The sequence below is a fragment of the Botryllus schlosseri genome, chromosome 7, assembly GCF_051294905.1.
Source record: "Botryllus schlosseri isolate E-star chromosome 7, Bs_hap1, whole genome shotgun sequence".
Taxonomy (NCBI): Eukaryota; Metazoa; Chordata; class Ascidiacea; order Stolidobranchia; family Styelidae; genus Botryllus; species Botryllus schlosseri.
Window position 1 is genome coordinate 27407376 of NC_137242.1, and position 18050 is coordinate 27425425.

At 38.8% G+C, this 18050-nt stretch overlaps 2 long non-coding RNA genes across 3 annotated transcripts in view; one reads left to right on the plus strand and one right to left on the minus strand.

Annotated features, from left to right (window-relative positions):
• Positions 1 to 561: 561 nt before the first annotated feature.
• LOC145442722 (uncharacterized) overlaps positions 562 to 18050 on the minus strand; it is a 93641-nt gene continuing 76152 nt past the window's right edge. Inside the window, exons 2-3 of one of the 2 annotated variants that reach the window (XR_013916139.1) lie at positions 3878 to 4363; positions 562 to 954 (exon numbers count right to left, since the gene is read on the minus strand). This is a non-coding gene — a long non-coding RNA (uncharacterized LOC145442722). Of the gene's footprint in view, positions 955 to 3877; positions 6987 to 18050 lie in introns of those variants that run through there. The other variant, XR_013916138.1, reaches the window with a different exon arrangement.
• On the plus strand, positions 12120 to 18006 carry LOC145442474 (uncharacterized). The gene is made up of 6 exons (XR_013916075.1): positions 12120 to 12239; positions 13232 to 13324; positions 13762 to 13854; positions 15681 to 15773; positions 17485 to 17589; positions 17914 to 18006. It is a non-coding gene; the product is annotated as an uncharacterized LOC145442474 (long non-coding RNA).

Below are 18050 nucleotides of genomic sequence, written 5' to 3' on the forward strand. Positions count from 1 at the left end.
TCCACTCAAGTTTTCAAGTTTTTATTATTATATTTTTTATTATTATATGACTAGAGAACTGACTTCAATCGCCACTTCTACTTGATTATCAAGATCAACGCTGACTACTTCAGCAATCTTTGAAAACAGCCACTAACACAAAATGAATTCTTGACTAAAATTTCGTCACATTCTGTCAAAAATGATCAATTCAACAATCCAAACGAATCAGTTATTTGGCAGCTAGTTGGAGAGATATATACTAAGTCTAGAAAGTAGAATGATACTCTGCCTGGAAAGCTGAAGACCTAACAATATTTTGTACAGAGAACAAAACATTTGAGTGGCGGCACTGGTATAGACATTAACAAATTATTAGAATTGACAGCAAGATAACCAGCAAGACAGCAAAATGAGAATTAGTGCAGTTCCTTAGGCTGTAGTGATACTCAGCCAGTAATTGACCTAGCGGAGAGCAAAATGTTGTAAATAAAGCGAGCGAAGCCTCCGACAAATGATACGATAAAACATTAGAATCGACAGTCTTACTAGAAGCAGAATAACAATCACGAGGGGTTGGAGAACAGAAGCCCGGGAAGTGACCATCAGAAATTACTGCATACTGGCCGAACAAATCCATGACCACTAACAAATGGTCTTTTAATAGTCAATATTGATACCAAATGACACCACCCCTATTTCACCGCAACATTTAGCAAATACAGCGCTGGAGTCAACCTTATATAAGCGCTAACCAAACGCCCATTAGTTTTCCCACCTACTACTTCGCGCTTCGCGGATGGAAATACGCATTAAAGCGAACGGACGCGACTTGTCACACTCTTTCTATTTCTGCTCCTTTTTTCTCTTCGTTTCTCTCCTCTGTCGCTTCCGCCTGAGGAGAGAAACAGTCGGCCGCGTTTACGGATCGCGAATTCCCGGCTTAATGGTGATTCTTCCTCCAATGGTCAGCACCTTGAAAATTGAGAACAATGTTGTTGCAAAATGCATGACAATTTGAAAGTTACATCATTCTAATTATTCCAGTTATGGCCGTGAATCGTTACAAGTGCGGTAACCATAAGAATTATTACTATACTTCAACTACAAATACAATATATTGTATAAAATAATTACCAATTCTTTTACGTTGATCGAGTCCCAAATAGATGAAATATGTCAAAGAATTTGCTAAAAATTTTTGTATAATTTGACAGATTCCAAAATTTCTCAAAGTGCACCTTTCAAAAATTTGATATCAAGACTCCCAACATTTTACAATTCGAAGTTGGATGGTTTTACCAATACAAGCGAACAGTTTGTATCGCAATTGACAATTATGTAGAGAACGCTGCGAGACATGTGAGTAGGCCTGCCCTAAAACGTTTCTCTGACATGGACATTAGGGCTCTTAAAAATGACTTTTTTTCTCAAATCGTTCTGGCTACTTATAAAATTGTTAGGTTACCTAAGTCAAGCCTACACACCAAATTTGGTTCAATTCCAAACAGTAGCCGCATTGCTACAGGAAAAGAAAGTTTCTATTTATTATTTTAAAAATAAATTGAAAAAATTGAAAAATTTTCTGTTCACCCCATGAAAGTGTCAGGTTATGTATAGAAACGATGTTCATCAAATTTGGTTCGATTCAAACAAGTGGAAGCGGAGTTATTGCCATCGAAAAATTTGGATTTGAATAAAATAGTATTTACGGTGGGCACCACTATAATAAATAATTAAAGAATTGTGTCACGCTGTCATACTGTTTTACGCAACTGTTTTTATACACTGCATTGTTGCTGTGTTCTGGCTCCATTGATGTTATTTCTAAATTCGACATTAATGCGTCATAATTCTCCATCTGGTTTTGAATTAAACTCTGTTTTGCTTCCTTTATCGTGCCGGTAGCTCTTTAATTGGCACGCGAAAAGTTCTTCGGGTTTCAATAACGTTTATCAAGAAGGTACTTTTGAAAGCAGTATTAAAATTTTGTACCATCAACCAGTTATTTAATTACTATTTATCTTCAAAGTAAATGCTCATTGCATGAAGCAGGGTTGTAAGACTCGAGTCACGATTTTGTGTTGACTCGACTTGACTCGGGTCATCTTCTCAAAGTACGGAAATGACTCGACTCATTGCGCATGACTTGAGACTCAAGACGGCCAAGACCGACATTTCATGGTTATTTCAAAGAATAGTACAGCAAATCGCTACTGGGATTTCGTCTATCGATACTGGTAAAACTGCTAAAGTAAGGAAAATTCGTATATTATAAATGCGACCCACTCGATATCACAAAAAAATATAAATAGTTGGTTTAACAAGACTTAAATTGGAAACTGAGCAGATAACACAATGACTTAGACCAGGGGCGGGCAACTTCTCCAGTCGGCGGGCCGGATATAGGAAAATTAAGTACTTGACGGGCCAGATTGCTGAATCGATACATTATTCGCCCATTTATCCACATCTACAAGGAATAAATCGTATTTAATTAATGTATTTTAATGACAGCAATGTCACTTCAAAGCCATTTCTCGCCAATAATGACGAAGACAATGAGGATTTGAGAATAGCATTGACATACAGGCGTCGCCATGTCTGGTTCTATCTGATCAATCAACACACGGTGCAATCTTTAATTAAGATTTCTTCAAGGCGTTCGGTAACCTCGTTACCCCAATTTACCAAGATATCAATTCATTAGGGTTGAGTAGGCGACGAGATAGCGGCGTTGCTCAACAATCTCGATATTGAATTCATGAGGTCCGCGTCCTCTACGAAGTTTGAAAAGTGGCCCGCGACCCGTTTTGAGTTGGCGACCCAGGTATAAGCGGTGTCTTACTAGGGCTACCATGCGTCCTATTTTAAGAGGATTTGTCCTCGTTTTTGATTTTTTTTTAAAGTGTTCTCGGAGGACGCCCAAATGTCCTCGTCTTTTTGATTTTGTCCTATTTTTGAGAATTTTGGTTAAATACATGGCAAAATCGACTGAGATACAGTAAATTGGCACTGAAGTAACGCATCAACGGCTATTTTGGGAGATGAGCCGGAAAGTTGAGCTTTTTTTAGTCAACCAACTGATATTGTGAAAGGAAAAACTGTATTTTGGTCACTGAGCGAGAAAGTTGACCTTTCTTTTTTCAGTCAACCGACCACGAAGAGGGAAAAATTCACCATTTTTCAGAATTTTCCTCCGGTTTTGCAAGTCTGAAAATTTTGAAAAAGTATCCTCTTTTTAGATTTCCAAAATATGGTAACCCTACGTCTTACAAAAGCCTAGAAGTGTCCCGTGCTACAAGTCGGCGGTTACGGAATGAAAAATAAGAAATATCAACCTGGTGTAAATGACCATTGTAATCGACAAACACCATGATTACAACAAACGACGTTAGGGTTGAGTATACGTCGTGAATGCCGATAATGCAAATCTTTTCGCTTCGACGTACTTACGCGTAAGCTCCACACTCGCACGCTGCGCATACACGTATATCATGACATATACAATCACTAAAATTTGACGTAGTAAGCAAATAGTAAGAAATCTCGGCAGACTGGGGCCGCGGGCCACACTATCATGTATGACGGAAAACTCTCCGCGGGCCGGACAAAATCCCTTCGCGGGCCGGATGTTGCCCGCCCCTGACTTAGACTCTGGCTCGAGTCATAATACGATAACTCGGACTTGGACCTCTGCTCGCTGACTTGGACTCGGACTTGACCCGGTGGTGAATTGAAAATGACTCGAGTCAAAACTATAAAAGTGAGATTGACTTGCGACTCGGAGCCTTGTGACTTGGTTACAACCCTGGCATGAAGCCTCAATAATTACATGAATGGGGTGACTAGACAAAGAACACAGTCACATTTGCAGCATATCATGAATGTCTCTTACTATATGTGATCTTGTTCAAATGGAGGTTGATGAAAGCGTATTTCCCATTCTTTCCGACTCTGCTATAACTACACCAGACTGGTAACCTTCTTCAGGATGCTTCTTGCTGAATGACCAATATTGTCGCCGTCAACGGTACGAGTGCAAATGTCTGATACGTCAATATAGGAACAGAATTAGTTGACTGTTCATGACCGTCCACGTTCAGAGTTGCATCTCAAAGATGGTAAAATAAGCCTAAATATAATCCAAGCAATACGATCGTCCACTTTGACTGACTGAATTTCGAAAAATAATAAACATAACACCTTGATAGCTTCCACATCTTACGTTTATATATACAGTCTGCTATCGGCACAAAAAAGTATTTAAAAATAACAAAACAGATTCAACATACCACATATCTTGCAAATGCTTTTGCTTTCATTCAATATGTCATCAAACTTCTTTAAATCCTCCTTTGTGGTGAGTGGCTTTGGAATTATTCTAGGATCAATTCCGATATCGTTTTATCATATACAATCTATGGCGGAATAAAAGTTTCGGATAAGTTCCGAAACAAACACAATTTTCCACACAAAAGTCAATTGCCACGCGAAATGCCAAATGCTACGGTCCCATTTTACAAGGTATGGCGAGGTAACGTAGTGGTACGTTCCATTATAGCTAAATACCAATGAATTGAGGGTTCGAGCCTGACACGTCGACTCCATAATTCCTACCGAAGTGTTGGCCGTTTATCTAGGCTCCTCCTCGCCATCTGATCCGCATAGCCATGTCTTAAAAAGCCTAGGAGTGGGCCGTGCTATAAGTGGGCAGATGGTTGCCGATGAACTCGGCACTTGGTGAATTCGGCCCTCGGGAAATTTTGTAATGAAGTGTATTAACAGCTATTAATATGAATTATTAAACTAATAATAGTATTATCAAGTGATTCGCCAATCTTGTAAGGAGGTCAGGGCATCCGTAGATCATGCAGTCACGGCGTGATTAGATCACGGATTGCATAGCCGCGGGAAATAACGCAGCGCTCATATACCGACCACGCGCGGTCTGCTTGGAATCGATGGCGTGAGTGACGGGCCTGTGTCGTGTAAGTTTTGAGAAGATAGATCTTGGCGTTGTATGTGAGATCGAAACCGTGGAAGATCAAGCGGCGCTTCTTCGTTTATCGATCACGACAAGCCAGTGTTCCTCATCAACAAATGTTTCGCATGATCACGTCAAAATAAATTATTTTTTGCCTTTGGAGAGACGATTCCACTCTGGGGTTAGGGTGTCTCGATAACAGGGTTGACGGATCCCAAGATTACGAGATCTACCGCGAGCCACGACACGTTTAAATTTCCTTTTTGATACTGTTCATTCATATTAAATGCATTTCTAATGCGAAGGTGTTCTAGTGCCAATTCCTCCAAGGGCCGAGTTCACCAAGTGAAGAGCGTCACGTTATTTCCCGCGATTACGCAATCTGTGATCTAATCACGCATTGACAGTGTGATCTACGCATGCCCTGACCCCCGTACAACATTGACAACCACTCAAAGTGCCAAGTTCACCGGCAAACATTCCAGTAACCAATCATGGTGACCGGTACCGCTATTCCGGCCGAATTCACCAAGTGCCGAGTTTGTGCGGCCGAATTCACCAAGTGCCGAGTTCACTGGTAATCGGGCAGATACGGAATGATAATATTAAGAACCGGCCTGGTGTAAAATGACCAGTGTAGTCGAACCACCACCATGAACACCACAAACAAACAAACAAACATCTAACATGGAAAAGAAATTACCTTTACAGCCTTTGACAAACACAGTTACCATTGAAACCAGCAATTTAGGTCTTATTCGAAAGCAGAATAACAACTGTTTTAGCGGACATATCAAATCGTATGTTGGAAAGTTCATGTAAATTAGCCCAAAATATTATCTTACTGTGACCATATTCTATCAATATGGTCTGGCTAGCCAAATTCTCTGGGCCAACATAAATACAAGCTGCGTTTGGTTTCAACGATTAATAATCTTGTCACTGGATTCGAGGTATAATTGCACTCAAATATCAAATTTTGCTCCATTAATCAACATCAAGTTGAAAATGTCCATTCTTGCACCAACTTTTATAAAATCACGAATCAGTGTTCTACAGGTATGTATCTATATTGACTTATATACCTAGAAAATTCAAGCATAAATATTACCGTATGATATGCCGTAGGTATACGTACCGGTAATTCAGATGTTTGAAGCGACTTGGACAACTAGATAATTATAGTGGTCTAATTTCACTAAATTAGAGCGAAATGCCAGCAATATAATTGTAATCTTATTCGGAAAAAACGGTTTAGCTCTAATTCTAACTTGGAAAAGCTGAAACTTTTCTATAGTTGTCTACACCTGTTTTGCAGAAAGTCAAACAGCTCTAGGCGTCATATACTACAGGCAATTCGAAATTCCCCCATAAGCTATATGCTACTGCGTATATACCTTTAACCCGCTACCTCAGTCAGTCACAATTCCTATATATTTACAGCATTTACCATACAGAAAGAGTAAACTGTGCCGGGGTGCGACCTGTTGCGCGTCAAATCTTTGTCCGGCGCGATGACGTAAAATTTGAATCGCCGAAATATTCTAGAAGTCACGCATCGATAATCATATTCCTGAACGTACAACATCCCACTTATTTAGTTGTTCTCTGAATAAAACTATTAGCCATACTCGTTGAACATGCGAGATTACCGAAAGAGCGAATATATATATATAATGAAGATCATATATATCAGAAGAAAACAAAACTGTTCGACCTTAGAGCAACAACACGAATATACAACACCGGTGACATCCTCACGCAATAAAACGAAGGGAGAACATTGTTTTCTAATGGATAGAACGAAGCTACCGCATGAGATCGAACAAAACCGGATAGGAATTCATCGTGATTGAATGTACCGACAAAGTTATCCTTTCTACGTATTTTAGTCATACCCGCGAGAGATAGAAAATTTGCATTATTAGGTTAACTACCGGATATAACGAAGCCTAATGCATGAGATTGGACAACACTGAGTATGAATTTATTCTGATTGAATATAACCACAAGACCATCCTACTACGTATTTCAGACATTCCCTCGACACTTAGAAAATCAGAACCTAATCGAGATCATCCCGGATGATCCTTTAACGGTTTTGTGTTTGCTGGGAACACGAATATACAACACCGGTGACATCCTCACGCAATAAAACGAAGGGAGAACATTGTTTTCTAATGGATAGAACGAAGCTACCGCATGAGATCGAACAAAACCGGATAGGAATTCATCGTGATTGAATGTACCGACAAAGTTATCCTTTCTACGTATTTTAGTCATACCCGCGAGAGATAGAAAATTTGCATTATTAGGTTAACTACCGGATATAACGAAGCCTAATGCATGAGATTGGACAACACTGAGTATGAATTTATTCTGATTGAATATAACCACAAGACCATCCTACTACGTATTTTAGACATTCCCTCGACACTTAGAAAATCAGAACCTAATCGAGATGATCCCGGATGATCCTTTTACGGTTTTGTGTTTGCTGGGACGTTCACAAACGAACATTGGCAGCTTCTGCAATGTGAACCTTTTTCATATATTCCAATTTATACGTCATTATAACATCTTTGGTTGAAATTTATTGCATTTCAACTACGGCCCACTCTATGCTTGGCGCTGGCAGCACAAAAAATCTACATCAAACGAGCATGCACCTTGACAACCTCAAAATTTTTACCTTCTTTGTTACAAAAGTTTGCTTGAAAAGTCCAGCTCTCTGTTTGTTAATATTTAGTGACTTTCTGTTGTGAGCTTGACCCGTGATCACCCTGATCACACAACATCAAGTGCGAAATATGTTACATGTAGGTAGTCAGCGAATGATGCTTATTCAAACAATCACTGAAATGGATATCGTTGTCTGATGTAAAAAATCTACAAGCGTACGGGTCCATCTCGATTTCATATGTTTATTGCATTTCCAAAAAACCAAATCCTTGCGATTGGGATGCTGGCTACTGCTGTGTAACTTGTTAATGGGATAAAACCCGTTTTACACTCTGCTCAATATCAACGTAGCAACACTCAGACTACGAATACATTGTCCCGTCTGACCTAGACCGTCAAGGCGTAAGCATATATTCCCTTGAAAGTCATCGTCAAAATTAGTGGCAAGGCGACGGACGATATTCATTTTATAGGATTAATATATAATTTGCTTGCTCCAGTCAGTATGTACTTCAGCATTGTGGCATAATGTGACCCGAGTCGTCGCTAGGCATATCGTGTTGTACATTAATATATCACACTTCACTGAAATGTAGGGTTGGAATGAGCAGTATGACGTCATGAGGTTCACGTTCGTGTTCACTCATAACCTTTCAAAAAGGTTTGCGTTCACACGAACCTGAACCTTCCAGAGGTTCACACCATCCCTAGTATTTACACCATGATATTTTAAAAAGTAGTTATTGCATTGGGTTAGATTTGGATCACTTTCATGCGAGTTATTAACATAGCAATCGTGGGAAATAGCCACTTTAGCAGAGTAACTGAATATACCTACAAAAATGCCACCCATTTGCGGTGGGCTCAATTTGTGTTCGTCGCCAATATTTATCTTGCAATTTCAACATCAGCATTTTTACTATTGACTACAAAACATCTGCAAGTTACAACTAAAATATTTACTTGAGTACTTCCACATCCGCATTATGTAGTTTCGACTTGGCTTGGTAATCGCTACTTACTTGTGATTTAGAAGAGATTTAGCGTACTAATTCTACGTCAATTCGAGTAAGAACGCTCACTACTCTGACGACGTCTGCGTATAGCTGTATCATGTCTCGTTTCTTAATGGGGTGCAATATCTTACTGTGGTCGCATCTGTACCTTGAGACTGAGATAGGTCACCGGATATATCACTAAACCAAGATTTTCGGCTATAGATGTGGCTGAGATTTTAGGCCAATGTTTTATCGCAGCCGATATGTTTGGAAGCGTACATTGCGGAGTAGCATGTGGATAGAAACTTCCCATGTCTTGGTGTTATCTGGGGTGATGTTTGTGTGTCTTGCAATAGCTGTGCTGATGCTCTCCCCTAAACTAAAGTATATTTACGATCTCCAATCACCTCATGCGAAACTAGGAAATCCCGTTCTCTTATAATCACGAATACAGTTGGACCTATATTTGTAAATTACGCGCTTTGTAAGTATAGGGTTGCATTTAAACAAATGGTGTTTTGAAACATCTCGTTTTAAACACTGTTCAAACTGCAATTCAAAATAAATTGTGTTCGTTAAGTAGTATAATTATGCTATAATTATAAAAATACTTTCGAAAAAGACGTAGTGTGAGCCTAATAACGACTTGCACCAGATATAATCGACGTATACGATATGAAATGGTTGAAACCCTCGAAATCGTCGTCGGTTCCACAGTTATAGCGCGTAGATATAGATCATTAGTACGGAATGGATGTTCTGATGATGATAACCGACTATGCTGCATAACGATGCAGTCCTGGTTAACGATATGTTTTGGTTGGAGACAGGGGTATGGAAGCCTTTTCCGCAGGAATCATATTTGCCCTATATTTCCAATCGTCAATACCAATCCAATGTGACGTCACAAATAAAGATTCTTGACGTCATGACTAGAAACAACGATAAAAAAAAGCTTTAAACATGTTTTTTTTAAATTGATTTTTGTTTTAAATGCAACTCTATTCGGAAGCATGCTGTATGCTATTATTACTAAAATGGATATTCGGATATTCGTCTTATGACCAATAATCACGGACTCGCCAGATTTTCTCATGGACATTCTGATCACGCTATTTCGATCATGTTGACGTGTAAGAAATACTGATAACGATTGATTATTAATTTAATCTTCGTCTCTTCTCAGCTCATAATATATCAAAACTGTAAGTCATTATTCAGTGTCGCCCCATTTCAAAAGCAGTGACAGTCAATATATCACTGAGAAAATGATTAGTCCTTTTTCTAATTTCACGTGCGCCTTCCATGTATTGAGTCAGAAATTAATGTTTTATAAAAGAATGATTACACTGGTCAACACATATTTTTAGGCAGAAAAAGTACGAGTGGTTTTGGGGGTTCTGAAGGTCGCTGATTCCGAATATGACCTTAGTTATTTCCAATTTGCTCTTATTGTGGAGATAGCCCATGCGGCGGTAATGACTAGATATAAAATCGGCTCAGTCGTACTATAAAGTTTAGAAATTCAATCTATGTGTTATTTTTGCGCACAGAATGCTCTTTTAAATCAAAATACAGCAACAGAACTAGATTTAGGGGTAATAGATTTATCATAGTTACAGACTTTCACGGATATCATGTACATAAATAAAGTCTGGTCATGTATATAAGTATTTACCCAGATACTACCTAGATACTCAAACAACGTGGCATTAACTCAATAAGTTTTACGTCAACCACCTTTTGTGAATTTGACTTAATCAGTTGGAATATAATAATATTAATTTATTTTAAAGCACTTTGTTTTATGTACGATTTTCGCCTGTAAGCTATTTAGTGCAGTTTCTCGAAAGGTTCCGGCAATGGTCTGCCATAATATGTTCAATTGTTCATCTCATCGGCCCTGATATCTTTCTTGTGTTGTTCTGATGTCTTGGTAGAACCTCTCCCCTTGCTAATCAACAAGATGATCAGAAAATATATATCAAGATGACTGAACAGGAAGTGAACTTTTATGCTCATGTTTGTGCTCAAGTTTTCGATATGCAGATACGAAGTTTCAGACCAACTGTTTATAGTTGGGTGCTTTGTGTTCATCCAAAAAGTTTTATTTCCTACATCTTAGGATAAATTACATGCAGCGACCTCTTTCCTAATGTGAAATTGGAATCTTTCATCGGTATTCAAATATACCAGATACCATATTTAAACTTCTCGTTTGATAGAGTTACTAGGTATACCTACTTTGTTAACTCAGCGGAAAATTATCCATTCACCAGTCATAAGAAATGAGACGTATATGAGTATTGTAGTTAAGCCTTTCAAGGACAAATTTTATAGTTTTATTCTCCTCTTTAATCTTGGTGGAATGTCCAATGAATACAGGAGAATATGTATTTCCGTTGTGCAAAAGTACAATTTTTATGCTTGACAAACTGCTTTTTTGACAAACAAATATTTCGCATCATGTCATTTTAATATTGATAGAATGACCAAGAACGACATGAGGGTTCTTCATAGTCAATTATCTATTTATGCGCAGTATAGAATTAGAAAAAAACTACGGTTTTCTTCCTACCAAGTGAAATATTTAAGGGTAAACCCAGTAATTCTGGGCTTTTTAGGGGTATAAATATCTTGTGTCAAAGTGCCAATCTGACAAAACTAATATTATATTCGTAATCACCAACCTCAAAAACCCCAGAAACGGCTCTCAGATGTTCTGCCTAAAAATTTTGTTTTCATTTTGTTGACCAGTGTTATATTCTTAGGTGACAGTCGTGACATATAACTATATGAAGCAACTTCGATCACGAATACTAGCCAGCATGCTTTCTACCGATGACTGTACCGGTGTATTTTGATCATCTCTATGTCATCAGTACGTCTGCTGGCAGCAGAAACTTTTTTGTGAGTATTCGCTGTGCGACGCCGAAGCCCTTAGCAGGCTTGAAAAACTTGAATTCGCAAATATATCACGAATAGAAAATTGTTTATTGCGGTATCGGCTGAACGGAGACTAAGCTAATTTCGTTAACTATTCATGCCTAGCCCCGGAATGGATTCAATGAATGCACTTGATCGATAAGAACCATTTACACTAGCAGTCTACATCCCATTGGATAGGTGTTTTGGATAATTTGTAATCGTCGTATAAACGAAGATGACTAAAATTCTTACCTAAGCGTAATGAAATTTGAGCCGCCGGTATTCGCTTTCGCATAAAATCCAAAGCAATACTGTATTGCCCAAAAAGCGTGACCAGGAAAACATTCGCACTGACAAAATAAGGTATCATTTGGGCAATTTATAAGACATCAAATTAATGCAGGATATCAAGTGAATACGAAAGTGAGATTGATCAATTTAGTTGGGCTTTATTGGTTGTAAGTAGTCAGTCGCGCATACGTGCCACTTGAAAGATAATCACATCCCTCTATAAAAGCACTAAGCACCATGCTTATTTACAGATTCAAATATTAAATTGGGCGGGCAAAGGATTCGAAATATCAAACGTAAAATGTTGGTGGCAAGATTACTCCTTCTAGTTGCATTGGTGTCGGTGTCCCAGGCGACGTTATCCTCGATTTTCGGTGAGATGTTAACAATATGTATTCGTACACGATCTGATCAGACTCTAATGTATAAGCTGATGTATCGTGACCTAAGTTTAGGGCTCTCAGAAATTGAATGAAGTTCCGAATACCTGAATTATGTAAACAACGAGCTTGACCGTCCATACCACATTCTTCCTATAGGTAATATGTTCCGTGTCGCTGGAGATTGAAAAATAGCTAATAGATTGGTAATTTGCATGGATTAAAAGCAGTATTACTATCCATAGAGCAATACATTTATCTACGATTGATATACCGTTACTACCACTTCTTCGGTTTGCGCAGTTTGAGAGCATGCTGAAGACTATATGTCTATGGTTATCATACGTCCTCCTGTAGGAGGATTTGTCCTCATAATAGAACAATTGTCCTCCCTTCGCCCAATTGTCCTTCTTGTTGACAATTTGTCCTCCATTTTAGGCTAAAATGCCTTAAAAGACCACGAAAGACGTTATATTTTGGTCTAAAAGATAGACGACAGGATACGCGGGAGTCAAATCGGAAAAAGGACCTTTTTTAGTGAACACAACAAGATTTACAGTAAATATTTCAAAGTCAGCTGTTTTCAATTTCGGTAAACTAACTTTTATGATTTGAAAATAGTTTCCTACTTTTCCTATTCCAAAGTATGGTAACCCTATATATGTCGACATAGGCGATTTGTTTGACATCGATAGTGGCACGTTCGATTAATTGCTTTCTTTTTGACACTGTCTGTGTAACCGGAACCGAGGTTAAAACCTGCCTTCTCTTCGTCACCAAGCCTTCACGCATAAACGTGCATATCTTTACGACCAAATGAACTTGAATAGTGTTAAATTCTAGCTTCAGTGACGTGATTGAGTATGCGTGTGAGTTTTGAGCTGAGATTAAGTTGTAAAGCACGCCAGGATTCGCGCCCTTTGAAAGTCGTCAGGGGCGACCCTCGAGTTAAGAACCTCTAATATAATCAGTACTTCATTCGTTAGGTAAACGGTGCCGGGACTAAAGTGGGGGAAAGTGCATTTTCGGGAAATGCATTTGCAAGTTTCCATTCTTCCTTTTCAAGAACGAATGCCTTAGTAAGTAATATGCGAGTAGCACGCGGTTTTCATGGTGTCGAAATTCCAATGTCACCGCGACATGGCTAGGCGGAAATCTCCAATTAAACGATAATGATTGGATAGACTGTCTGCTTCTGTTATTCCCCAAGATTACCAAACATTTCGATAGGATTAAGTCATCAACGATATATTCAAATTGCGGTTCTGCATGCTCTTGCAAAACGTGGACGACGGTGTGTAAAGTATGACGATCAAATGTCTCGACTGTCGACACGACGTCGAAGGTTCTTGGAGTTAAAAGGGATATCCATATGGGAAGACCATATTTCCGTCATGAAGAACAATTTCGCCTAATCTTCATTTCATAGGCCTAATTATATTTCCAATCATCAATCAATCAACTTATACTTTTATGTCGCCCATGCATTATTTCTCACGCTGAATTATATTTACAGACCCATGTAGATCGTGTGGAGCCAATTCAATTTGCAAGAACCGCCGTTGTGTTTGCAGAGACGGGTTTTTCCGCCAAAACAATCGATGCGTTGGTAAGGCTTCTCTTGTAGTGTTGTAAATCTACACAACTATGATAATAAAGAGGGCCTTTACTAGGGATGGTGCGAACCCCTGAAAGGTTCAGGTTCGTGTGAACGCGAACCTTTTTGAATGGCTACATATGAACGCGAACGCGACCTCCGTGCATTTCAGTGAAGTGATATACTAATGTACAAGTACATGATACCTAGCGACGACGCAGGCCACATTATACCACAATGCTGAACTTTTGATGAAATGAAATCAAATGAAAACTTTTTAAACGTCATCAAATGTATGAACTGCAGCAATGAAATGCTCCAATAATAACATAAATCAATATCTTCCGTCGCTTTGCCAATACTTTTAACGAGGACTTGGAACATATTATAAGCTTACGTATTAAATGTCTAGGCCGGACCGGGCAATGTATTTGGATTCTGACTATTGCAATGATGTTGAGCAGAGTGTAAAACGGGTTTCTATACTTGCTACGGATATTATCGCATAAACAAATTATACGGTAGACAGCACTCCAATCGCACGGATTTCGTTTTATGGTACAATAAAGATCAAATCAAGATGGATCCCGTACGCCTGTTAGATTTTTTATGTTAGACAACGATGTATATTCATTGATTGGTTGAATAAGCATCATTCGCTGACTACCTACATGTAGTGAATTTCGTACTTGATGATGTGTAATTGCGGGTCAAGCTCACTGCAGAGAGTCACTAAATATTCACAAACGAGGAAACGAGCAAGCCTCTGTAACAGAGTAAGTGAAATATTTGAGATTAGCAAGGTGCATGCTCGTTTAGTGTTGATTTTTTATGCTGCCAGTGCCATGCATAGAATGGAATGGTCCGTAGTTGAAATGCAAGAAATTTCAACCAAAGGTGTTACATTGACGTGGAAAATTGTAATATAATAAAAATATTCACAGTGCAGAATTTACCAAGGTTCGTTTGTAAATGCGAACCTCTAAATTTCCGAGGTTAACACACAGAACGCGAACGTGAACCTCGCGTTCACACCATCCCTAGCCCTGTATCTTATCCGTAGGCTACTACATATGGTAATGTAATGAGTTGTGTGATCGGAAATGGCTCGTGAGAGTCATAAATAAAAGTTTCTCACTGGAACGAAGACTGAAATATACATTTGTGATTTTCAAAAAGAAGTTGTGGTAAAGCCCGTTGTGTTTTATATGTATTCAACTACGTCATCTTATAATAAAAGCCGATTGACGATTCGTTACCGTCATTTCAAGACTTATATACTTATGCCCCTATTAAACCTTGGTAAATTTCGACAAATATTTGAATGCTGCAATTTCCGACATTCTTCCCGAATAAAAAATATTTTTTCATGATTGACGCTGCGTAAGTCATCATGACTCATGAATATGATATCAAAAATTAATATGGATATTTGGACATCAATAATATTGAATTGAACATGTCCATTCAATGTTAAAGTGATGATGATGTGTTAACAAAACAACTTGACCAATTATCAAAAGTGTAATGAGGTGTACTATTGTAGCCCGTTGAGGTGGTAGCCAACGCTTATGTGTGTCATGATCATTAAACTGGCCACGGCGATGGCCCGGCAACTGTATCAAACGTTGAGTCTTTAATTGTTCGACAATAATGACAGTTCATTTTGTTAATTCACAGTTCGGAGTGAACATAAATTGTCTCAGTCGAGTGAACATAAATTTACTCAGCCGCCACTTATTCTGATCACGAATCACCGCCTATAAATAACATATCCGTAATATATTATAGAACGATATCACCCATGCAATACCACTTACGCTGAGTTTTGTTCGCAGATCCGTGTAGCACGTGTGGTGCTAATTCATTCTGCAGAAACCGCCAGTGTGTTTGCAGAGATGGGTTCATCCGCATCAATGGTCAATGTATTGGTAAGTTATACCTTGGACTATTGTATATCAATGCTTCGTTCTAAATATCAAACTGGGCATATACCCACTATGTCCTGAATGTGATGACGTATTGAGTGATGTGAAAGGAAATGAACATAAGAGGTCTTCATTTTCGACCAGTCCTAACCACGGTCTCATTACCGAAAATAAGGAAAACTATATCCGGATATGGACTATCGTATGGGAAATATATTTATCTGTATTTGACCTGTCTGTTGGTTTATTACCTCTTAGCGATCAGCACTTTCAGTTGCGAATGTACTTCATTTGCGAGTTATATCACCGTCGTTTTAACTAGGCTATATCAATGAAGTAGTCGAATCTCCAGCCAATCTTATTCATAACTGTTTTTCATTATTTGCAATTCATTTATTCAAACGCTATCACAGGTCAATCTCAAGATGAAATCTCTTGATTACGTCATCACCTTCACTTTATGGGTGTCCGAAACACGATGTTCGGTCATGGCGAGTGAAAAAAATTTTCCGTAAATACTAATAATTCTCCAAAAGTGGTCAAACGTTAAATTTGGTTTTACGCGGCTTCTACCGGTCGGCACTGAGCCAAAATTTACGTGTAACGTTTTGAAGTAGCCTTACAATTGAATCAGTGAAACCGTGTAATTTGGAAAAAATGTTTTAAATTAAGAGAAGCAGTGGGTGTGATGGCGGAATTATGATGCATTTAAACATCGACGTCTCACAGACCCCCTGAAACTGGTTCGGAACCCTAGTTTATGAACCCCTAGCATGGAGGGCGTGCACCTTCTTTGCACTCAATGTTATTACGTTACGAGTTAAATCAAAGTAATTAGACGGGAATAGTTTTAAATAAACTTTTTCACTGGGACGAGCTGTGGCGAGATAGCGTAGTGGTATAATCAACAGCCGCAACACCAGTGGGTTGGGGTTCGAGTCCGACCGAGGACGACTCCTCAATTCCTACCTATGTGTTGGTAGTATATTTAGGCTCTTCCTCGCCCTCTCGTCCGCGTAAGCGGTGTCTTAAAAAAGCCGTGCTACAAGTCGGTATGGTTACGGAATGACAATGAATAGTATCGGCCTGGTGTAACTCACCATAATAGTCGACAGACACCACGACTACCACAAAACAAACAAACAAACTGGAGCGACGACCTAAATATGCCTTTCTGTTTCTCAATAATGAGAGTTGGAAAACATCTTCGCACTTTATATGAGTTCAGCTATATGTCTGTTTTACTAAATAGCTTAAAGATGATAACTTACCAGCACATGTCAAAGAATTCACATATTGGATACGTTGGGTCCTTCATAAAATGCTTGAATTCTGCAATTTCGAGTAGATCTACTTCACATAGATTATTTTGCATCATAGTTCAGACGATAAATACAAATAAATAATGAACACGGATAGGCCAACTGATAGTTTGAGTATATTGAAGACAACATAGGTAGGCATTTGTACACCAATATTAGGTAGCCTATGTACATCGAAATTTACAATCTAGCTCTGAAAAACAGTCGACATGGTGTTACTGTTATATATATATAGAATTGATATATTCTTCATTTGACTTAAATGACCGCAAACCCACGCAAAAATAGTATAATATAATGTTAGATAAACAAATCTCTCAGCGGTGTTTCCGAGACTTCGCGGCTAGCTAGCGTTGACGAGCGCTCCTTGAAGATATGACATATGGTTTTAGTAGATGGGTGTCGTAGAAACAGCGACTGCGGACAGAACGAAGTTTGCAACAACGGAGACTGCGTTTGCGGGAGAGGATATGTCAGATCTAGCGGCCGCTGCGTCCGTAAGTAGATGCAGGATATTATAAACGCATGATATAGGATAGATTCCCGATAATCCATTCAATTATACACTAAGTGAATGTTACATAAACAAGTCTCGCCTAATGTTCTGACGAATTGGTGAATGATATAGCGCATAGACCTTCCACAGTGGAAAATAGCATCAAACGTATAATTAGCGCTGCTAAATTATCTCGGGAAATGAGCGTATACTGTCAGAACACAAATAAATCATCTTTTATTAATGCTCGGCTGGAAATATTAAAATCACTACTCGAAGCATTCTGACCAGCTCTGTTGATTAGCGTGAATCCATAATATTTTAGTGGATGGATGTCGTAGAAACAGCGACTGCGGACAAAACGAAGACTACGTAAATGAAGACTGTGTTTGCGAGACAGGATATAGCAGATCAAACGGTCGCTGCATTCGTAAGTACAAGTCTCATTTTACGACGCATAAT